Source organism: Monodelphis domestica, chromosome 3, assembly GCF_027887165.1.
Source record: "Monodelphis domestica isolate mMonDom1 chromosome 3, mMonDom1.pri, whole genome shotgun sequence".
Classification (NCBI taxonomy): domain Eukaryota; kingdom Metazoa; phylum Chordata; class Mammalia; order Didelphimorphia; family Didelphidae; genus Monodelphis; species Monodelphis domestica.
In genome coordinates, this window is record NC_077229.1 from 150138741 (window position 1) to 150161581 (window position 22841).

The following is a 22841-nucleotide window of genomic DNA, read 5'->3' on the forward strand; positions in this document are numbered from 1 at the left end:
AGTTATTCATTATTTCCAGTAGCTTTTTAGTTGATTCTCTAGGATTCTTTAAGTAGACCATCATATCAGTTCTGTCAGTTCTGTGGATGGTTTTTCTAATATTGAACAATCCTTGCATTCCTGGTAGAAATTCCACCTGATCATCAAGAATAACCCTCATTATGACTGGCTGGAGTCTTTTTGCTAGTAGCCTATTCAAAATTTTGGCATCTGTGTTCATTAAGGAGATTGGTCTCTACATTTCTTTCTCTATTTTTGACTTGCCTGGCTTTGGAATGAGTACCATATTTCTGTCATGAAAGGAATTTGGTAGAACCCCCTCTTTACTTATTATGTTAAATAGTTTGTATAGTATTGGGATTAGGTGTTCTTTGAATGTTTGATAGAATTCACTTTTGAATCCATCAGGCCCTGGGGATTTTTTCTTAGGGAGTTCTTTGATGGCTTGTTGGATTTCTTTTTCTGATATGGGATTATTTAATAAATTATTTCTTCTTCTCTTAGTCTAGGTAATTTATATTTTTGTAAATATTCATCCATATCAGCTAGATTGGCATATTTATTGCCATATAATTGGGCAAAATAGTTATTAATGATTTCCCTAATTTCCTCTTAATTGGAGGTGAGGTCTCCCTTTTCATCTATGATACTGTTAATTTGGTTTTCTTCTTTCCTTTTTTTTTATTAGATTGATCAGTATTTTCTCTATTTTTTTATAATACCAGCATCGAGTCTTATTTGTTAATTTAATACTTCTTTCTCTTTTGATTTTATTAATTTTTCACTTAATTTTTAGGATCTTTAACTTAGTTTTCTCCTGGGTATTTTTAATTTGTTCACTTTCGAGTTTTTTAATTTGCATGTCCAATTCATTGATTTCTACCCTACCTAATATATGAACACAAGAATATAAATTTTCCCCTGAGCAGTGCTTTGGCTGAATCCCATAGATTCTGAAAGGATGTCATCATTGTCATTTTCTTCAATGGAATTATTAATTGTTTCTATGATTTGTTCTCTAACTAACTGATTTTGGAGAATCATATTATTTAATTTCCATTTAATTTTTGATTTGGCTCTACATGTTTCCTTACTGATTATTATTTTTATTGCATTTTGATCAGCAAAGGTTTCATTTATTATTTCTGCTTTTGTGCATTTGTTTTCCATGTTTTTATGACCTAGTACACAGGCAATCTTTGTGAATGTACTATGTGCTGCTGAAAAGTAGATGTGTTCCTTTTTGATCCTATTTATTTTTCTTCATGTGTCTACTAACTCTAATTTTTAATTTACTTCTCTTACCTCTTTCTAATTTATTTCTTCATTTGATTTATCTAAATTTGATAGTGGTAGGCTCAAGTCTCCCACTAATATAGTTTTATTATCTATTTCCTCATTTAATTCCACTAGTTTCTCCTTTAGAAATTTGGGTGCTATACCACTTGTTTCATACATGTTGATTACTGATATTTCCTGATTGTCTATACTCCCTTTTATCAGGATGTATTTATCTTCCCTATCCCCTTTATAGTACATTTTGAAATCTGCTACTGCTAGGTCACCTTCCTTCACATTTTTTTTCATCATTTCCCTGGATATCCTTGATCTTTTGTTCTTCCTAATGAACTTTCTCATGGTTTTCCCCTAATTCAGTAAAACTTTTTTCTTGGTAGTTTGATTGGCATGGCACTAAATAAGTAAATTAGTTTTGGTAGGATTGTCATTTTTATTATATTAGCTCATCCTTCGTATGAGCAATTAATGTTTCTCCAATTATTTATATATTTATATCTAGTTTTAATTGTGTAGAAACTGTTTTGAAATTGTGTTCATATAGTTCTTGTGTTTGTCTTGGCAGATAGGTTCTGTTAAATTTATTTGTGGTTGGACTCTGAAATACATTTATTAGGTGTCACCAGGGATTTAATTTCTAAATCCCAAAATGAATTACTAAAGTAAATGTAATTTATGGTAATTTATTTACAATATTTACAATAGAAGGAAGATGTTAAGGAATGAGAGAGAGAGAGAAAATAAAAACTCTGGCTTCTTCTGATATCAGTTAGAATTTCTAAGGCCCATCCAGGGGAAGAGAGTCTCAAGATGATGAGCCTTTCTTGGAGGTTCAAGGCCTCCAGAAAAGTGAGGTTAGTAAGTCAGCTTTTCATTTACCAAAGTTGACAGTCTAAAAGAAGTATAGATGTCTGTCTTCTGGTTGCTCCTCAAGAGTCTGTTTTCTAGTCGCTCCTCTGAGTCAGTGCCCGAATTTCTGAACAACTGTCTGAATGTATGAATCCAAATGAATGATTCAAATCCAAATCCTGAATCATCTGAATGAATATCCTTCTGTCTTTTTATCCTCTTTTAAAAGATCTTTTTATCTCATGTTACCCTCCTTAAATTTCATAACTATCGATCACAGCAGATGTTTTTCTCCAGGACTGTCCATTCTTTTGTTCTTACCTTCTCTGGTTAGATTATATCTTTTTGCATTGCTTAACACCTCTTTTGTTAAGTTTACCTTTTGTAGTTATTTAACACCTTTTGTGGTTAATTCACCTTTTGTAGTTCTTAATAACTTTTGTAGTTAAAATCTAAAAATGGATTGTTGCTTACAATTCTTGCTTCACTATAAAGGACGAACTAAGTAGTACCTTCATTGTTACAATCAGGAGATTAAAATTTTATCTTCACAATAAAGAAAGAGCTAAGTATCTTCATTGTTACGATCAGGTGATAGCTACATCCAGTCTTCACAGTTCCTAAGCATTTTATATTATCTAGGGTGATTTTAAATGGAATTTCTCTTTCTAATTCTTTGCTGAAAATTGTTTGAAATGTATAGAAATGCTGATGATTTATGTGGGTTTATTTTCCATCCTGAAACTTTGTTAAAATTGTTGATTATTTCCACTAGATTTTTAGTTGATTCTCTAGGATTCTTTAAGTTGACCATCATATCATCTGCAAAGAGTGAAAGCTTGATCTCCTCATTGCCTATTTTAATACCTTCAATTTCTTTTTCTTCTCTAATTGCTACTGCTAATATTTCTAGTAAACTGTTAAATAATAGAGGTGGTAATGGGCATCATTGTTTCACTCCTTATCTTACTGGGAAAGAAAAAATGGGTTGAGAGGGATATTTTTAGTGTTCCTTAAATTCAGATGTGAAATTCCATTATTTTTTTCTGGTGGTAGCTTTTCTGGTACTCTTTGTAATGATAATAGGTAATTTTTAAATTCACCCAATGATATACCTTTATTTTCATTACTGATGATAGTCAATCTTATAGTCAGAAAAACCTGGTTTCAAATGCCAACTATAATATATACTTGTGAGACCCTTTGGAGAAACTTAACCTCTTGTGCCTTTAAGCAAATCTCAAAGATTAAAATCTTGAAGTGGAAATCTCTTCTTGTGTTTGGAAGGTCTCCTTTTCTGAGAATTCCCTATAGTAATTCTATAATAAGAGGCATAGTCTATAGTTATCTTTATCTCTCCGATTAGATTATAAGTAATGTGAGGCTAGAACCTATGTTTCATTCATATTTTAATCTCATAATTCTTTACACAAGACCTTATTATTAGTATATGAACTTTGTTAATAGGTGTTTGTTTACCAGCCTTCCTTCTTGCTACTGTTGATGACTAATCCTTATTATTTTAATATCTTGGCTGTTGATCTACAATCACTGAGACCTTTTATCTAAAACATTTATCTTCCATTCTCTATTCTACATGTCTAGGCTTCTGGTTGTTGTTTTGTTTTTTGTTTTTATTGATTTACTTCTGGGCTCTTTCATGTTCTCCCTTCTGAATGAATATTTTTTTTAATTTATCCTGTTTTGCTTTCTTTGGTTTTGTTTTCATTTTCCAACCAGAAAATATCTAAGGTTCATCTAAAATATGGTTATGTAAAATTAAAACAATGATTCTAGAATCATGAATTTTATATTCACTGTTTAAATGAAAATTCTTTTTTTTCCTACTTCTCTTAACTATGGATATCTATGGTTGCAATGTGGTGGCTTAGAAGCAAAAGTGAAGTCCTCTATGAAAACCCTTCCACATCAATCAAAAGCAAAGCACTTCGAGAGGGACATAAAAACAAATTCAACAACAGGACACAGCAGGGGGTGAGGGAGGATCCTGATAGATTCAAATTAAAAAGTACTAAGAGAAGGGTGAATTCTTGAGTTTGTGGGGAAAAAAAATAAAGGTCCAAGGCTCTTTCCCTGCTCATTGTGTGGAGACTCCTGAACTTGCTGGCAATTGTTATGGTCTCAGGGAGAGAGCTCCAGCCCAGAGGAAGTGCCTTGTTGCTGCTGCACCGGATACTTTGGCCACAACTGGCAGCAGAACAGCTGGAGGATAGGGGAAGAGAGGAGACCAGCTCAGTTGCATGGGTTTCAGCCACCATACCTCCATCTTGGACATCTGTCTCTGCAGACTTAGCCTCAGTGCACATCCAGCTCTTCCAGAAGAGTACAGGCAGGCTTAATCAAATCTAGCAATAGTGCTGATAAGAAGCCTTCAGAGGACAGGGAAGCTTAATCTCCAACATCCCATTCCCATGTGCTGCTCTCAGACCCATAGTAAGAATCTAATTAACTGGGATCCAAGGGTAAAGCTTTTAATTGCAAAACAGTACCTTAATGCTATGGCTTGATTGGAGTTCTGAACAGGTAGTCTGCAGGGAGGTAACTGGCAAATGGGAGGAGAAGAGGATGAATTATCTAACCTTCAGTCTCAAGGTCTTCACCTTCATCTTATGCTTATGCTGGCAACTGTGGAAGATCTGGCCTCTGGGCTCATCAATATAATAGGCCAGCTGCATCAGCCTAATCCAGTTAGTCATAAGAGTAGAGAAGAAGCCCCTTCAGGGCCCAATAGCCCAAACCCACAGATCCTGCAAATAAAATAAACAGAAGAGAAAGAATTCAGCCAATGACTGGGGGAGGCCGGAAGAAGGAAAGAAATTATGAGTAAACAAAAAAAAGAAATTACATTCAGCAGGTTCTATCCAGGTAATGTACAAAGAACAAAAGGAACAGAGGAGGACCAAGGAACAACAAGCAAAAAACTCAGGAACTCCAGTGAATTGGACACAGGCTTTGGAAGAACTCAAAACACAATTCAAGAAACAATTAAGAGAAGCTGAAGAAAATTGGGAAAAGAATTTAAAAAGCAAAATAGGTCATCTGGAAACAGAGGTGCATGGACTATAAGAAGGAAATAATGCCTTGAAAGCAATAATTGGCCTACTTGAAAATGAGGTGAATAAACTTAAAGATGATCTACCAAAAAACAAAAAAAAAACACAAACCAAAAGGAAAAAAATGATCAAAAATTTGGGGATGAAATTCAATCTTTAAAAATTAGAATTCAACAAGTAGAAGCTAATGACTTCACAAGGCATCAAGAGTCTATAAAACAAAATCAAAAGAATTAAAAAATTGAGGAAAATATGAATTATCTCATTGATAAAACAGCAGACATTGTGAAAATATATCCAGAAGAGACAATTTAAGAATTATTGGACTACTGGAAAATTATGATGAAAGAAAACCTACTCATCATTTTACAGGGCATCTCCTAAGAAAACTTCCCTGATATTCTTGAATAAGAGGGTAAAGTAGAGATTGAAACGATCCACAGATCACCTCCTGTATTAAATTCCCAATTGACAACACCCAGGAATGTTAAAGCCAAGTTCCATAACTTCCAGTCCAAGGAAAAGATGTTACAACCTGCTAAAAAGAAATCATTCAGATATTATGGAGCCTCAGTCAGGATAACACAGAATCTGGTTGCATCTATACTGAAGGACTGGAAGGCATGGATCATGATACTCTGAAAAGCAAGGGAACTAGCCAATCACACAGGTCTTCTAAAATGCAATCCATCACCCTATCCTCTGATTCATGCTGCCTAGTCATATTTTTTTAAAGAATTTTGGTCATTTGTTTAAGAATAATTTGTTAGCTTCAGAAACATTAGGTGATACAAACACTTTTGTTGGATTTTTTTTGTTTCTTTTGTTTTCCCTATTTGAAGAATATATTTTTTAATCCCACAGGATTGTTTTTTTTCTCCCTGATATTGGGAGGGTAGAAGCAATAAAGTAAGGACATTTGAATTTTTATCTCTGTGGGTGTGAAATCTTCAATTCCTTATCATTGTGAATTTCAAAACTACTCCACCCTATTCAGACCATTCTTTAGAAGATCAGATTTAGCTATTTCCTGATCAATAATAATAGAGATACTTGGAATAACAGAATCAGGTCTTAGAAACTACATTCTCCACCCTATTCAGTGAAACAAGATTAGGAAGGGCTGCAGCAAACTCAAGATTTAACTATTTGAGAATATGGCCTTCAACAGACATGTGCAAATAAAGGACGGACCTGTTGGCGGTCCTAGATCAAGCCAGAGCCACCATTGCCACATGTGAGACACAGGAAGTAAGGTAGAGAACAACCTCTGGAATTCTTGGGACTTCCTGTGAGGAGGGCTAGAGTTCAGTCAAGGCTAGTGCTTGGGGTTGGAGGAGCCCTGTGGACTGCTTTCCTTCAAATTGGTCACATGAGTGATAAGGACTGATCCCTTTCCCTGCCTTGGCTATCCAAGGCCTTAAAACCCTCTTTGGGTCAGCCTGAGCCAGAGTGGTTCTGAGTTAAACTTCTTTCCTTCTCTCCCTTTTCCTTCTCTTTCTCTCTGTCTCTCTGTCTCTGTCTCTGTCTCTCTGTTTCTCTGTCTCTCCATCTCTCTGTCTCTCTGTCTCTCTCTGTCTCTCTCTGTCTCTCTCTCTCTCTGTCTCTCTCTCTCTGTCTCTCTCTCTCTCTCTCTCTCTCTCTCTCTCTCTCTCTCTCTCTCTCTCTCTCTCTCTCTCACACACACACACACACACACACACACAAACACACACTTTCTTCCTCCTGTTGTAATTAAAACACCATAAAAATTTGGCAGCTGACTTGAGTGTTTCATTTAGGAATTACATAAGTGAATTCCTTGGTGACCTTAAATTAATATATATCAGTCTTTTAAAGTAATTTCAATATCATATCTTAAAATAGTCTTTTAATGGTTTTTAAGGAAAATAAATCAAATAGTATAGCCATTTTAGAGAATATCTCTATTCTAGGCCTTAGGGCTGGTATTCCAAAGAGCAAGATAGTTATTTTGTGCTAATATTCTGACATTCTCTGAGTGTGCAATCAATGTGGTTTTTTTACTTCTGAAGTTGGCAGGTAACAATTGTATTTTCAAAATTGCCATTTCACACAGATTTTTAAAGATGAAATAAAATGTTTCTTTGTTTCCTTCACAAATTGGAGAATGTGAAAACATTCCTATAGAACATGTAATAAGCTGATGGGAAAAATTACATTGCATATAAATCAAACAACAGCAATAGAAAACAAATAAGCAAGAAGCAAATTAATTCACCATGAATGAAAAATACTGAAATACATAAGGTTATTGAATTCTATTTCTCAATTCTCTTTTTCAAAGGATTAAGCATAGAAATGAAGAAAAAGCAGGTAAAGAATGATAGAAAGGTTTGAGATTTGAGGAATCATTACAATGAGTATTAAATTTGCATGGATTGTGTAAATCTTAATTGCTGGATAAATAAAAGGAATTTGTGTTCTATGAATAGAATAGTGCCAAAGGAAAAATAAAAGAAAGAAATATTCTGTTATACATTTGTCATTTAATAGAACTGGGGTTGGTTAGCCTATAAAAGGGGAAAACTTAATGATTACTGAAATTGGGTGTAGAGATACTCTGCTTTTGAGTTCTCATTGAATTTATTTTACTTAGATATAGTTTTCTCTTAATTTTGCAGGTGTTATTTTTAATAGAATCATAGTATTCTTAATCTTACTTTTCCTTTTTTTATCCTTTCATATGGTTCTTATTTTCTTTTTATTTCCAATACTTGTCATTTCTAATAACATCAAATATTCCAGTTATTTTGACATAACAAAGCTTCCATGAGCTTTTAATACTTAAACAGATTTTTACCCTCTCAATGCCCTTAGGGACTAATGCTAGTAATGGGATGCCATGAGGAGTTTTACAACACTTTAGGTATATTTCCATCTTTTTTTTTAATTTTTTTAATTTTTTTAAAATAATATTTTATTGATCATTTCCAAGCATTATTCATTAAAGACAAAGATCATTTTCTTTTCCTCCCCCCCCAACCCCCCATAGCCGATGCATGATTCCACTGGGTATCAGATGTGTTCTTGATTCAAAACCATTGTCATGTTGTTAGTATTTGCATTAGAGTGTTCGTTTAGAGTCTCTCCTCTGTCATGTCCCCTCAACCGCTGTAGTCAGGCAGTTGCTTTTCCTAGGTGTTTCCACTCCCACATTTTGTCCTCTGCTTATGAATAGTGTTTTTTCTCCTAGATCCCTGCAGATTGTTCAGGGACATTACACCGCTACTAATGGAGAAGTCCATTACATTCGATTATACCACAGTGTATTAGTCTCTGTATACAATGTTCTCCTGGTTCTGCTCCTCTCGCTCTGCATCACTTCCTGGAGGTTGTTCCGGTCTCCATGGAATTCCTCCACTTTATTATTCCTTTTTGCACAATAATATTCCATCACCAACATATACCACAATTTGTTCAGCCATTCCCCAATTGAAGGGCATCCCCTTGTTTTCCAATTTTTGGACATCACAAAGAGTGCAGCTATGAATATTCTTATACATGTCTTTTTCTCCATTATCTCTCTGGGGTACAAACCCAGCAGTGCTATGGCTGGATCATAGGGTAGACATTCTTTTATCTCCCTTTGGGCATAGTTCGAAATTGCCCTCCAGAATGGTTGGATCTGTTCACAACTCCACCAGCAATGAATTAATGTCCCTACTTTGCCACATCCCCTCCAGCATTCATTATTTTCCTTTGCTGTCATGTTAGCCAATCTGCTAGGTGTGAGGTAATACTTCAGAGTTGTTTTGATTTGCATCTCTCTGATTATAAGAGATTTAGAATACTTCTTCATGTGCTTATTAATAGTTTTGATTTCTTTATCTGAGAACTGCCTATCCATGTCCCTTGCCCATTTATCAATTGGAGAATGGCTTGGATTTTTGTACAATAGATTTAGCTCTTTATAAATTTGAGTAATTAAACTTTTGTCAGAGGTTTCTATGAAGATTTTTTCCCAATTTGTTGTTTCCCTTTTTAATTTAGTTACATTGGTTTTATTTGTACAAAAGCTTTTTAATTTGATGTAGTCAAAATTATTTATTTTACATTTTGTAAACATATTTTACTCTTTCTATGTCTTGTTTGGTTTTAAAGTCTTTCCCCTCCCAAACATCTGGCATGTATACTATTCTGTGTTTACCCAATTTACTTATAGTTTCATTCTTTATGTTTAAGTCATTCACCCATTTTGGATTTATCTTGGTATAGGGTGTGAGGTGTTGATCAATTCCTAATATCTCCCACACAGTCTTCCAATTCCATCTTTTTTCTAAAAAAAAAACAAAAAAAACACAGTTATACTAGCAATGTAATTTTAGACCTGTTTCTGCAGGTTCCTATCAACACTTAATATGATCAACCTCAGGTTCTCAGTTAACATATATGATCAGGGCCATATTTAGCTAGATTGGACCTCAGGCAGCAGATAAAACCTGTGGCCAGGACCACATTCTCTCCAAACTAAAATCTTTCCAGTTGGGTCATAGCTTGTGGAAATGTTGTTCCAATGCCACAACCCCTCAAGAATTCAAAATTACCCACATAGTATCATAAGTGTTAGAGTAAGTCATTTGCAGAATATGTATGCCCCTAAACCATTTTTTACCACTAAAAGCTATTTATATTATGTGTATGCTTAGGTTTAGGTCTTGTACTAACCTCATATAGGTGTGTGGGGGCTCTCCTGATAACTATTATAATTTAATAATAAAAGGTTCTATTTATCACCTTAACTTCTTTCTTACTTATCCTCTTATTGAAATTTATGTAATAAAAAGCAGAAAATTAAAGTCACCAAATATTATTATTTTATTATCTATTTCCATATGTATATCATCTAGCTTTCTCTTTAAAAATATGGATGTTATAACTATTGATATAAATACACAATGTTAAATATAAATTAATATCTAATAACTCCAAGTATTATATTTTATAAGATTTATTAGTAACCACTTGAAGTAGAAGAAATACAAGAACAAATGTAAAAATCTTTGTAAAGCTACATGAGAAAAATTATCCTGCCTGACAGTCAACCTCCTCAACATCATCATAGAGCTATATATACCTCTTGTATGTTTTAGTGTGGGAGAGGGAGAGCTACCTTAGACTTTTACTCACCATCAGTCATCTCTCTCCACTTCCTCATCCCTTAATCTCTTTTCCTCCCCCTCAACTGTTATAATTATAACAGTATGTAATGTGAGAAGGAACATAGGAAGCTGGGATTTAGAAACCTGGAGAGCAAAATTCTAATTACACAGTTCAATATAGATAATGCTTCATTATTCACAGTTCCCACAAACATAATATAGTTAACTTGTTGGTGCCTCCAATTATATACATATGTACTCCTGCCTACTCTGGATCAGCTGATTGATAGTGTATTCTACTCCAGTCCCTCATCTTCATTCTACGTTGGGATATTTTCAGTTATGGTATGTTTTTTTTTTCCTGTAAAGAACACATTGTCAGGTTCTGGTTTTTGAACTTTACTCATCCATTTCCACCCTATGGGAAAATTCATTCTGTTTACACTCAATGTCAAAGTTACAGCTGTTCATTTCCATCTACTCTGCTCTTCCTCACTTTGTCCCCCTCTTTTGTTTCCCATCATATCCTATCTCAGATGTCGAATTTCCTTTGATCAGTACTTCTCCAATTCAAACCCCTTCTTAGAAATCCTTCCTTATTCTTTTCCCTTGCCTTTCTAGTTCCAAATCGGCTGACATTTCCAAAGGTTCCTTCCTTGACCTACAACCATCTCCTCCTACTTTTTTTATGAGATTCTAAAAATCCCTTAATTATTGTGAGATTTAAAATGGTTGAGGTCTTAAACTGTAGTGATTTAAATAGTGGAAGATATAAATTGTGATAGATATAAGAGAGGGTGAGTAAATTTGACCGCAGAAATATGTTTCACTACAGTGTCTTGGGTTTTAAAATCAAATATAAGGTGGTCACCAGGGAAATATTCCCAATTATTCAAATACCCAAGTCAATTGTTTTTTTTTTAAACCCTTACCTTCTGTCTCGTAGTCAATACTGTGTATTGGCTCTAAGGCAGAAGAGTGGTAAGGACTAGGCAATGGGGGTCAAGTGACTTGCCCAGGGTCATACAGCTAGGAAGTGTCTGAGGTCAGATTTGAACCTAGGACCTCCCATCTCCAGGCCTGGTTCCCAATCCACTGAGTTACCCAGCTGCCCCCTGTCAATTGGGTTTTATAGAGATTTTAATTAACAATACAATGAGTAATCAAAGAAAGAGAGAGAGAGAGTAAGAAAGGAATAAGTATGAAGGGCCTCAAGCCAATATGGCCTAGACCTGAGCCTTAGGAGAGAAATCAGTTTTTTAACACTCACCACAAGGTCTGATTAAACATGGATTTTAGTGACACCAGGCCAGCGTCCTCCCTCAAAGAGTCTTCCAGCCAGAGATTGCTTCAAAGGGCCTCTCTCAAGAGCCTCCAGAGCTCCTACCCCAGAGAGACAGAGCCTCTCAGAGGAGCTCCTCAAGGAGCTCTCCTTCAGAATGAGAGTCAGAAATCGTGATCCTCAGAATGAGTCTTCTCAAAATGAGCTCCCTCAGAATCAGATCCAGCTCTTCTCTGAACTCTTATTTTTAAGGGCAAAATCTCCTATGTCACCTCCCCTAAGTCCTTATATCTACCAATCACTGTAGATGTTTCTAAAGGACCTCCCATTTTGAATTCACAGCTGAGTAGTTTTAATCTCTTTAGTAAGTCAGAAAAAAATGCTGCTGTGTCGACAAATTTCATTAAGAAAAAACCTCTGAATAAGTTATCACCCTTTTAGGTTTAAGTAGTTTACAAGTTGCCCCATCTTTATAGGTACTTAGTATCCCATTGTATCAATTCTAAAATAGTCATGACTCAAAGGACTTCCTGTCCCTTCCATAAGCATGGATCAAAGTACTTTTCATTGTTCTCAAGGAGCTCTCTGTCCTAAAGCAGTCCTAAGTAGGGTGGAGTAGGGATATTCCCAAGGCAGGAAGCCCCCACACTCAAGTAGATTTCTCACCATCTGCTTGGGAATTTTTTAAGTAGAAGATTCCCCAATGGGGGAAACCCCTAACATTCATAAGTCTGAGAAATTTTGAGGTTTACATTATGTATGTTCTTTCTTTATTCCAGGTCTGAAGAGAATAGTATCCTAATACTACCAGTCCTCCACCCACTCCTTACTTCGCTGTAGGAGTTATTATTCTCATTCCTCCACCATATGAGATAGCCATTCCACCTTACCACTTTTTGTACTATTCACCTAATATTTCAGTTCATGACATACTCACCCCAGAGTCTTTTATTCATACATGCCCTTTCAAAATACCCACAAAACAATACCATTCCAAGTGGCCATAGATAACACTTAGTCATATAGGCATTACAAAATTTGACCTTTTGGGTTTTTTATGGTTACTATTTCATTATGTTTGTATGTTTTTTATATGTTAGATTCTACTGAAATCTGGGATTTCCCCTAAAATAGATGAATCTCCTTTGGTTCAATCAATATCCATTTTTTACCTTTATACTTCTGATCATCTTTGCTGGATATGTTATTTTGGATTGTAAGTCCAGTTCCTTTGCTCTAGAAGATGGTTTTTTCTATGTCCTGCATAATAATTAGGTTGTTAAGTCTTGTTTTATTCCAACTCTATCTCCACAGTGTTTAATTATTTTTCTTCTTGCTTGGAGTATTGTCTCCATATCCTGCAAACTGTGGAACTTAGTAATGATGCATTTTCATCTTTGGGTATTCTCAAGTTTCTATTTTACCTTATGATTATAGAATTTCTGGAAAGTTTTTCTTGTAGATTTCTTGATATATTATGTATAAATTCTATTTTTTCGATCTTTATTTTCTGTGAGTCCTAATATTCTTATATTATTTCTTCTTTATCTATTTTCCAAGTCAGTTGATTTTGTGATTCATATTCCCATCTATTATTTCATTATTTTGCCAATTTTCAATTATTTCTTATTTTCTTAGGAAATCATTAGTTTCCCCTTGTCCAATTCTTGTTTTTAATAAAGTATTTTCTTCTGTGGATTTCTGAATGTCTTTTCACATTTGGGTAATCTTTCAATATTTACCTTGATTTTTCTTGCATGGACTGAGACAATAGAAGTCAGAAAACTTCTTCCTCATTATTCTTGGTTGTCCAGCTTCTCTCCTGACTCCTATCTTTTTTACTTTTATTTTTTTTTCTAATTTTATCTTAACCTCCTCATGTGGTTTTTGAATTTTTTTGAAGCTCTTCTAAAAGATCTTTTTGATCTTGTGGCCATTTATTTTATTTCTTTGTTGCATTTGAAGAAGTTGTTTTTACTTTGCTGCCCTCTTAGTTTGAGCTGAGGCCTTCTTTCCCCAAAATGGCAATCAATAGTACTTTCTCCTTTGATTGCTCATTTTTATTTAGTAGTAGTAGTATTTTAAATTTTAGCAAGCTGGTCAATAGTTTCTGTTTTCAGGATTGTGTCTATTTCTTTTTTTTCTGGGTCCTATTTAGTTTCTTCAGTGTTTCTAGTTCAGGCTCTCATGTACTCCCACTCCACTGCTCAAACTCTAATAGCTGATTGACATCAGGAACTCCAATCATAGAAAGAGGGCAGTTCTGCCACTGCAACTGTAAGTAGGGAGTATATATCCCTCTATAACAGCAGCCAAGGACTCCATTTTCATGGGAGCGACCACAGCTGATTGGCCCCCAGTCCCTCAGCAACCTTATTCACAAGTGTGTGCTCCTTTCTCATTCCTTGTCTCAAGTCCATGTCTTAGAGTCACAAATTGTGAATGAACTACTTTTTCAAACCCTCAAATTCTCCCTCATATTATATTAGGGACCTCCTCATCCCGCTCACCTCAGTTTCCCATCCTGTTATCTCAATAAACCCCTTGACTTGAAAAAGGAAAGGAAAATACTATCTTTATAGTTTACTCAAAGGGGGTAGGGAAGAAGCTAAAGGCTTCAATAAGAATTGGGTGGTGAGGGAGGCAAGGGAGTAGAGTGTTGGAGAAGAGAGAAAGTGAATGGGAGAGGAGGTTAGAAAGATATATTGATCCATCAGCCATCAGTAGGGATCAGTAGGCAAAGCCCAGAGCATTCCCCAGAGCAATTTCCCTGTGTAACATATCTGTGTGGCAGCATCCCCTGTGTACCAGCATTTCTCATTCCTACCTCCACTACAAATAAGCAGTTTCAGGTTCCTGTAGCAGCTCTCTAGTCACAAGCCAGAGGACAACAGCTGTTTAAAATCTTCTTTCTTCTTCTTCACAAAGTCAGTCAGGTCTCTCAGCTTAACCCCAGATCAGGTCTCTCAGCTTAACCCCAGAGAGAAACAAAGTTCAAAATCTCTCAGTTTCTCCTGGCTTTCCTCCAACTGTTGGTCAGTCAAATCTCAGAGGTTTCTCCCTTGGTCAGAGAGCCCCAAAAACCAAGTCAGTCCTACAAAGGTCCTTAGGTCACCTCAACCTCCAGAGAGCCTGACTCCAAGTCCCCTCCCCTTGGTTAGCTCAACTGCCAATTCCTGGAAACATTCCGTTTGGAACCTGCTCATTGATTGTCAGGCAGGTTAGGTCCCCAGCTTTGATTCTTGCATCTTGGCTTACAAGTCCTCTCTCTCTCCATGCCTCTACCACACTACCTCATAGCTCAACCAATAAAGTATTAATGTGCATTTTATAACACAATTCCAACACTGAATAATATATTTCTGTCACTTCTCTCAATTTTTATAATGTGAGGTAAGAGTTCAGCTTAATTTGATTGTCATATCTCTTATCATGAATTATTAGGAGTTCTGGAACCAAACTCAAATAGACACAAGTGCTACTCAACCATAAATAATTGTTTTTAAATATACTGGTATTTATTTATTATTCTATTTTATTTATGTTAACTATTTCCCTATTATATTTTAATCTGGTTTGGGTCACAATCAGGAGTGTTGTGGGTTACATGTCATCAGAAGTTCCTTGTGTGTTACTTTTGATTTGGAGCATTCTTTGAGCTTGCTATAAATATTTTGCAATTATTTTTTGAATAATAAATATATATATGCATATAGATATCTCTGTGATTCTATATGAAATACTTATTATGTGTATAATATATGCTAATTACATTGAATCACTTCCCTTATTTTTCTAGATGCATTAATTTTATACGTGCAGATGCTTTTCAGTTTCATGTAATCAAAGTTATTTATTTTATATGTTTTGTATTTGCATGTATCTCTTACTTGGGTAAGAGTACATCACCTATCCATTGCTGTGAGAGGAATATAACCTGCTTCTAATTTTTGTAAATATGATATTTAATATTAATGTTATTCATTCTTTTAAAATGTATCAAAGATGGGATAATATGTTTGTATAAACCAATTTGTGTCAGACTGATTTGTATGATTTTTAAAAAGTAAGGATTTTTCACCTAGATAATTTATAATTTTCACTTTATCAAACATTAGCTATTGTGTTCTATTCGTTTTTAATATTCCTGATTTGTTTTACATTCCATAATATTCTCTATGTCTTGTTTGGTCATAATTTCTTCCATTATCCATAGGTCTGACAGGTACACTATTTTGTGATTCCTTAATCTGTTTATGGTATCTCCCTTTATTTCTACATCATTTATCTATTTTCATTTTATCTTACTATAATATCCCTTGAATTCTTGATTAATTTATACTGATCTCACTACTTTTCCCTATTTTAAATATAATTTTCTGCAACAGTCATTTAACTCTTCACTAATTGAGAATCATTAACTTACCTGATTCCCATTCTCTTCTCCTCTATACATATTATAGTAGTATTTATAGTACTTATTTTCCCTTTCCAAGGATTTAAAACATATGCAAAATCAGGGGGCCTTACAGCTGGAAGAAATTTTGTACACCAGTTAATTTACCCTTAATATTACAAATGAGAGAACTAATTTTCTAGGAATTTTACCTAAATTAATCATTTTCCTTCAGACACTATTTTACTATCTAAATACAACAAATAATTGTTATAGCCTACACCTACTGTCCTTTTCCTGATAAATAGCTATTTCAGTGGTGTGGAAAATGACTAAATGTTATACCTAACATGCACATTCAAAGAAAATTCTACATTTAAGTTTCTAAAATGGGCATTATTTTCCCTTAAAACATGCAAAACATTTAACATCACTTAATAACTTGTGGCACCTTGTATTTTATAAGCCAGCATTGGTGAAGGTTTTCAAATTCCTGTGCACAAACTGCAACTTCAAACTGCCTATAAGGGCCCTCCCCCGCATTACCGCAGAGAGCAGAGAGAGGAAGTTCTAGCTTTGTACAGCTGGGCAGAGAGATGGGGCATGCAAAAAAAAAAAGTCCTCGGCCACTGGTAAGATGGGGGATGGAGCAACTTTTCTATGTCAGCCCCAACACACATGACAGTAATTCACCAATGCTGGTATAAGCCATTAAAACTCTATCACAAAATAATTACGATGCAATGACTTTTTAAAAACCCTTACCTTCTGTCTTAGTATCAATGAAAGACAGAAAAGCAACAAGGGATAGGCAGTTATATGATTTGCCCAGGATTGCACAACTGAGAAGTGTCTAAGGTCAAATTTGAACCCACGTCCTCCCACCTTCATGTCTAATGCTCTATCCCCTGTGTTATCACACTGTCCCTAATACATTGCTTTTTAGTGGTGATACTTGTAAAGTCTGAACATATTGTTGAATGTTTTTTTTCCAAAAATAATTAAGATATGCTAAAAATGACTGTTCAAACATTTTTCATGAAGAATTATTCAGTTTTCTTTGTACTCTTTTATAAAATAAAATTTAAAATGTCTAACCCTACAAAGTTTGTTTTTTAATATAACCTGGGTACTAGACTAATCTGTGAAATTCATCCTAATCAAATGCTACTATCTACAAGAAGTTTTTCTTGGTCCTTCATTCTTTTACAATCCTAACTTCTCTAGGATTCTCTGTTATTATCTTTAAATTGTATAGATCTTGTGTCTATATAGTTTTTTTTTTTACTTTTATGTTTCTGATAAGTATATGAGCACATTGAGGAGTCTGACTGGTTTTTGTTTTTTGTTCCTTGTTTTGTCAGCTCAATGCCTAGCACATAGCAAGTATTTGGTAGTAGCTGCTTGACTTGACTAAGATTTTAAACATATATACACACACACATACACACCCACTTTAAAAAAGCATAAACTTGGAGGACTTCCAGACAAGATGGCAGCTTAGAAGCAGCAAAAGTTCAGACCTCTGAAGAGCCTTCCTTACCGATCACAAACTGAATGCTCCTAGGAGACTGAAATTCAAATTTGACAACAGGACAGAGGCAAGGAACCCTCCTTCTGGACTCAAATCAAAAGATACATCCCAAAAAAATTGAAATCCTAGAACACTTGGGTCTAAGGGGAAGGCAGAAGGAAGATCCCAGGACCCCTCCCCTCCAACCCAGAGCACTGAGCCCCCAGCAGCAGCAGGAACCTCTGGGCCGGCAAAGGTGCTGTTCTAAAGGGTGCACCTTGAAAGCAACCTGGGCCAGTCTCTGGATGTCCAACACAGATGGCAGGGGAACAGCCAGAGAGAGATGGGGGGATCCTGTAGCCCTGTGGCTGGGTCCTTCCATCAGAATTTCACTGGAGGTTTTTGCCTCGGGGGGGGGGGGGCACATCCAGACCAACCCAGTTGAACCTAATCCCATCAGGAATCTTCAGAGATCAGGGAGGCCAGGGACAAAAAGGAATACACCTTCTTCTCAGCACCACATGGCACATTCCCAAAGATTGACCATGTGTCACAGACACATGGCATACAAATGCAGAAAAGCAGAAATAATAAATGCACTTTTCTGATCATAAGGCAATAAAAAACTTGAATTAAAATTAAAACCCCCCAGAAGAAAACCAAACTAGAGATCCTAAAAACTAAGGGAGAAATTAATAAATTCAAAAGTGATAGAACAACTGAACTAATAAATAAGACTAGAAGCTGATACTTTGAGAAAATAAACAAAATTGACAAAGTACTGGTCAATCTAATTAAAAAAAGGAAAGAAGAAAAGCAAATTAACAGCATCAAAGATGAAAAGGGGGAACTCACCTCCAACAAAGAGGAAATTAAGAAAATCATTAAAAACTACTTTGCCCAATTATAAGGCAATAAATATACCAATCTAGGAGATATGGATGAATATGTATAGGATTGTTGCAATTACAGAATTGATCAGGAGTGTCATTCATCATGATCAAGTAGGATTCATACCCGAAATGCAGGGCTGGCTTAATATTAGGAAAACCATCCACATAATTAACCATATCAACAAGCAAACCAACAAAAATCACATGATTATTTCAATAGATGCAGAAAAAGCCTTTGATAAAATACAACAACCATTGCTATTAAAAACACTAGAAAGAATAGAAGGGTCTTTCCTAAAAATATTAAACAGTATATATCTAAAACCATCAGCAAACATCATCTGCAATGGACATAAATTAGATACATTCCCAATAATATCAGGAGTGAAACAAGGATTACCATTATCACCTCTATTATTTAATACTGTACTAGAAACACTAGCAATGGCAATTAGAGAAGAAAAAAAATTGAATGCATTAAAATAGGCAAGGAGGAGACCAAATTATCACTCTTTGCAGATGATATGATTGTCTACTTAAAGAATCCCAGACAATCAACAAAAAAGCTAATCAAAGTAATCAACAACTTTAGCAAAGTTGCAGGATACAAAATAAACCCACATAAATCATCAGCATTCCTCTACATTTCCAACACATCCCAGCAGCAAGAATTAGAAAGAGAAATCCTATTCAAAATCACCTTAGATAAAATAAAATACTTAGGAATCTATCTCCTGAGACAAACACAGGAACTATATTAACACAACTACAAAAAACTCTCCACACAACTAAAACGAGACTTGAGCAATTGGAAAAAAAAAACATTAACTGCTCATGGGTAGGATGAGCCAATATAATCAAAATGAACATCCTACCCAAACTGATCTATCTATTTAGTGCCATATGCATTGAACTTCCAAATTTTTTTATTGAATTAGAAAAAAATATAACAAATTCATTTGGAAGAACAAAAGATAAAGGATATCCAAGGAAATCATGAAAAAAAATACAAAGGAAGGTGGCCTTGCAGTCCCAGATCTCAAACTATACTATAAAGCAGTGGTCATCAAAACAATTTGGTACTGGCTAAGAGGCAGAAAGGAGGATCAGTGGAATAGACTTCGGATAAATGACCTCAGAAAGACAGTCTATGATAAACCCAAAGACCCCAGCTTTTGGGACAACAACCCAGTATTTGATAAAAACTGCTGGGAAAACTGGAAGACAGTGTGGGAGAGATTAGGTTTGGATCAATACCTCACACCCTACACCAAGATGAACCCAGAATGGGTGAATGACTTGAACATAAAGAAGGAAACTATAAGTAAATTAGGTGAACACAGAATAGTATGCATGTCAGACTTTTGGGAAGGGAAAGACTTTAAAACCAAGGAAGACTTAGAAAGAATCACAAAATGTAAAATCAATAATTTTGATTACATCAAATTAAAAAGTTTTTGTACAAACAAAACTCATGTATCCATAATCAGAAGGGAAGCAACAAATTGGGAAACAATCATCATAACAAACACCTCTAATAAAGGATTAATTACTCAAATTTATGAAGTGCTAAATCAATTGTACAAAAAATCCAGCCATTCTCCAATTGATAAATGGGCAAGGGACATGAACAGGAAGTTCTCAGACAAAGAAATCAAAACTATTAATAAGTACATGAAAAAATGTTCCAATTCCTTACAATCAGAGAGATGCAAATCAAAACAACTCTGAGGTATCACCTCACACCCAGCAGACTGGCTAACATGACAGCAAAGGAAAGTAATGAATGTTGGAGGGGATGTGGCAAAGTCAGGACATTAATTCATTGCTGGTGGAGTTGTGAATTAATCCAACCATTCTGGAGGGCAATTTGGAACTATTCCCAAAGGGTGATAAAGGACTGTCTGCCCTTTGATCCAGCCATAGCATTGCTAGGTTTGTACCCCAAAGAGATAATAGGGAAAAAGACTTGTACAAGAATAGTCATAACTGCGCTCTTTGTGGTGGCCCAAAACTGGAAAACGAGGGGATGCCCTTCAATTGGAGAATGGCTGAACAAATTGTGGTATATGTTGGTGATAGAATAGTATTGTGCTAAAAGGATTAATAAAGTGGAGGAATTATATGGAGACTGGAACATCTTCCAGGAAGTGGTGCAGAGTGAAAGGTGCAGAACCAGGAAAACATTGTACACAGAGACTGATACAATGTGGTTCAATCAAATGTAATGGACTTCTCCATTAGTGTCAATACAATGTCCCTGAACAATCTGCAGAGATCTAGGAGAAAAAACTCTATCCACAAGCAGAGAACAAATTGTGGGAGTAAAAACATCGATAAAAGGCAATTGCTTGACTACAGGGGTTGAGGGCATATGATTGAGGAGAGCACTCTAAATGAACACCCTAATGCAAATACCATGAACATGGAAATGGGTTCCGGATCAAGGACACACGTGATACCTAGTGCAATCGCGCGTCGCCTATGGAAGGGATGGTGGGTGGGGCAGGGGGAGGAAAAGAAAATGATTTTTGTTTCCAATGAATAATGCTTTAAAATGACCAAATAAAATAATGCTTAAAATTTTTTAAAAAAGCATAAATTCGCACGGTCTATTTCTATTAAATTCCTGTTAGCTCACTATAATATCAACCCACAATAATTACTTTTAATTCTCTAATTCCCTCTTGAACTTTCAGTCTATAACTCAAATCTGAACATTAGTCCGGGTTATGTCATCCTCTAATCACCTGTATTAACCAATTTAGTGTACAATACTATTGTATCAATTATTCATATGTATATATCTATGTGTATTCCCAACTAGTTTATGTCTCTTCCATTCAGGTTCCATTCTTTTTATTGCTTTTTTGCCACATAATACCTAGGAATATTTCATATATGTGTGAAGATAGAATTAACTCTCCCTATTTAAATCAAAACAAGAACTTAAAGTACCCCTACTTAGTAGCTAGCTAGCCATTAAGTAAGAGAGCTCATAAATCACTTACTAGTTCACACCCCAAAGGCCACAAGCACTGCTCCCCTTGGGTAGTGTTAGGCAAATTGGGAGACTACAATTGGTTCCTATGAAGAGGGGGAGAGACAGGAAATGATATGGAAAAAGGGGTTATAAAAGAAGAGACCAACATGGGGCTGGTTGCTTTTTCCTTCCTTGATTTTTGGAGAGACTAGTTCCTTGAAGACTATTCCTTGCTTGGCTTTTGGAGAGACTCTTCCCTTGGATTTTTGCATCAGTGAGTAGAGCTGAAGAGACTCTGGAACTCTGACTGAAGACATCACCAGGACTTCTGGTTGAGGACTACTGGGATTTCCACATGGAGATCAAGACTTGAGAGAGGCCATGCCAGGGGCTAAGCCATGCTTCACTGGATCAGCACTTAGGGCAGTAGGATAGACAAGGCTCTGTCTCCTTCCTACATTTCCCAATTTCAATAACTCTGCCTTGTAAATAAAAGTTGCTAATAGTCATTTTGACTTAGGGGCTAACAGCACCCAATTTTATAACTCTTATATTGTTAAATATATATTTTGGAAAGGGGGGAGTAAGGTACTACACAGGGAAAATAGCACATATAAATAATACTGAATTTATTAACAGAGAAGGGATGAAGGGAGAAAGGAAAATGGGAGAAGGGAAATCTGACTACTTTACTCTCTAATTAAACCCACTATTTAACTACCTTTACTAATTACATAAATTCCTAAAGGCAAGTCCAAAAGGTAACCAGATTTCTCACACTCTGAGAGTCCTTTGATGGGTCAGGTACAGGAATCCAAATGAGTCTTCAGATGTCCAAAAGAGACTGATTCCCTGCAATTTTCCTCTCTGTCCACCAGCGGATATTGGGGAAACTCCTGCTCACTCTTGCTTGATAGTATTCAAGTAGGCTGCTTCCAAGATTTCTAAGGGATTCCAGGAGAGATCATATCTGCACCCTTCAGGCCTAGACAAGATAATCTCACATCATGGAAGAGCCATGTCTGCCCCAAAACGGAAGTCCAAAAGAGCTCAAAAACCTTTGCAGGTTAAATACCTTCTCAATCTTGGCCCACATCAGAATTCCGTGAGATTACAAAGCATTCTGGGGAAGTGGAGCAAAGGCTTATGGGGATTGAAGTCAAGAGTTCGAGTCTATTTTTTTACAATCCCCCCGTTTGAGCATTTGAAAAAAAAAATTTTTTCCAAAGGATCATGAAAACATAATCAATTTGAAGATTACATTAATTTGAGGATAAGAGAATAAAAGAATAAAACCAATAATTGCTGAATGCATTGACAAAAAGTCAGTTAGGGAGCAGTCCCTTTTGGCATGAAAGTATACATACAAATAAATGTTCAATGAACCACACCCAAAATTCAATTTTTGTGTAGCTGGCTGGTCTGGAGGCTTCTT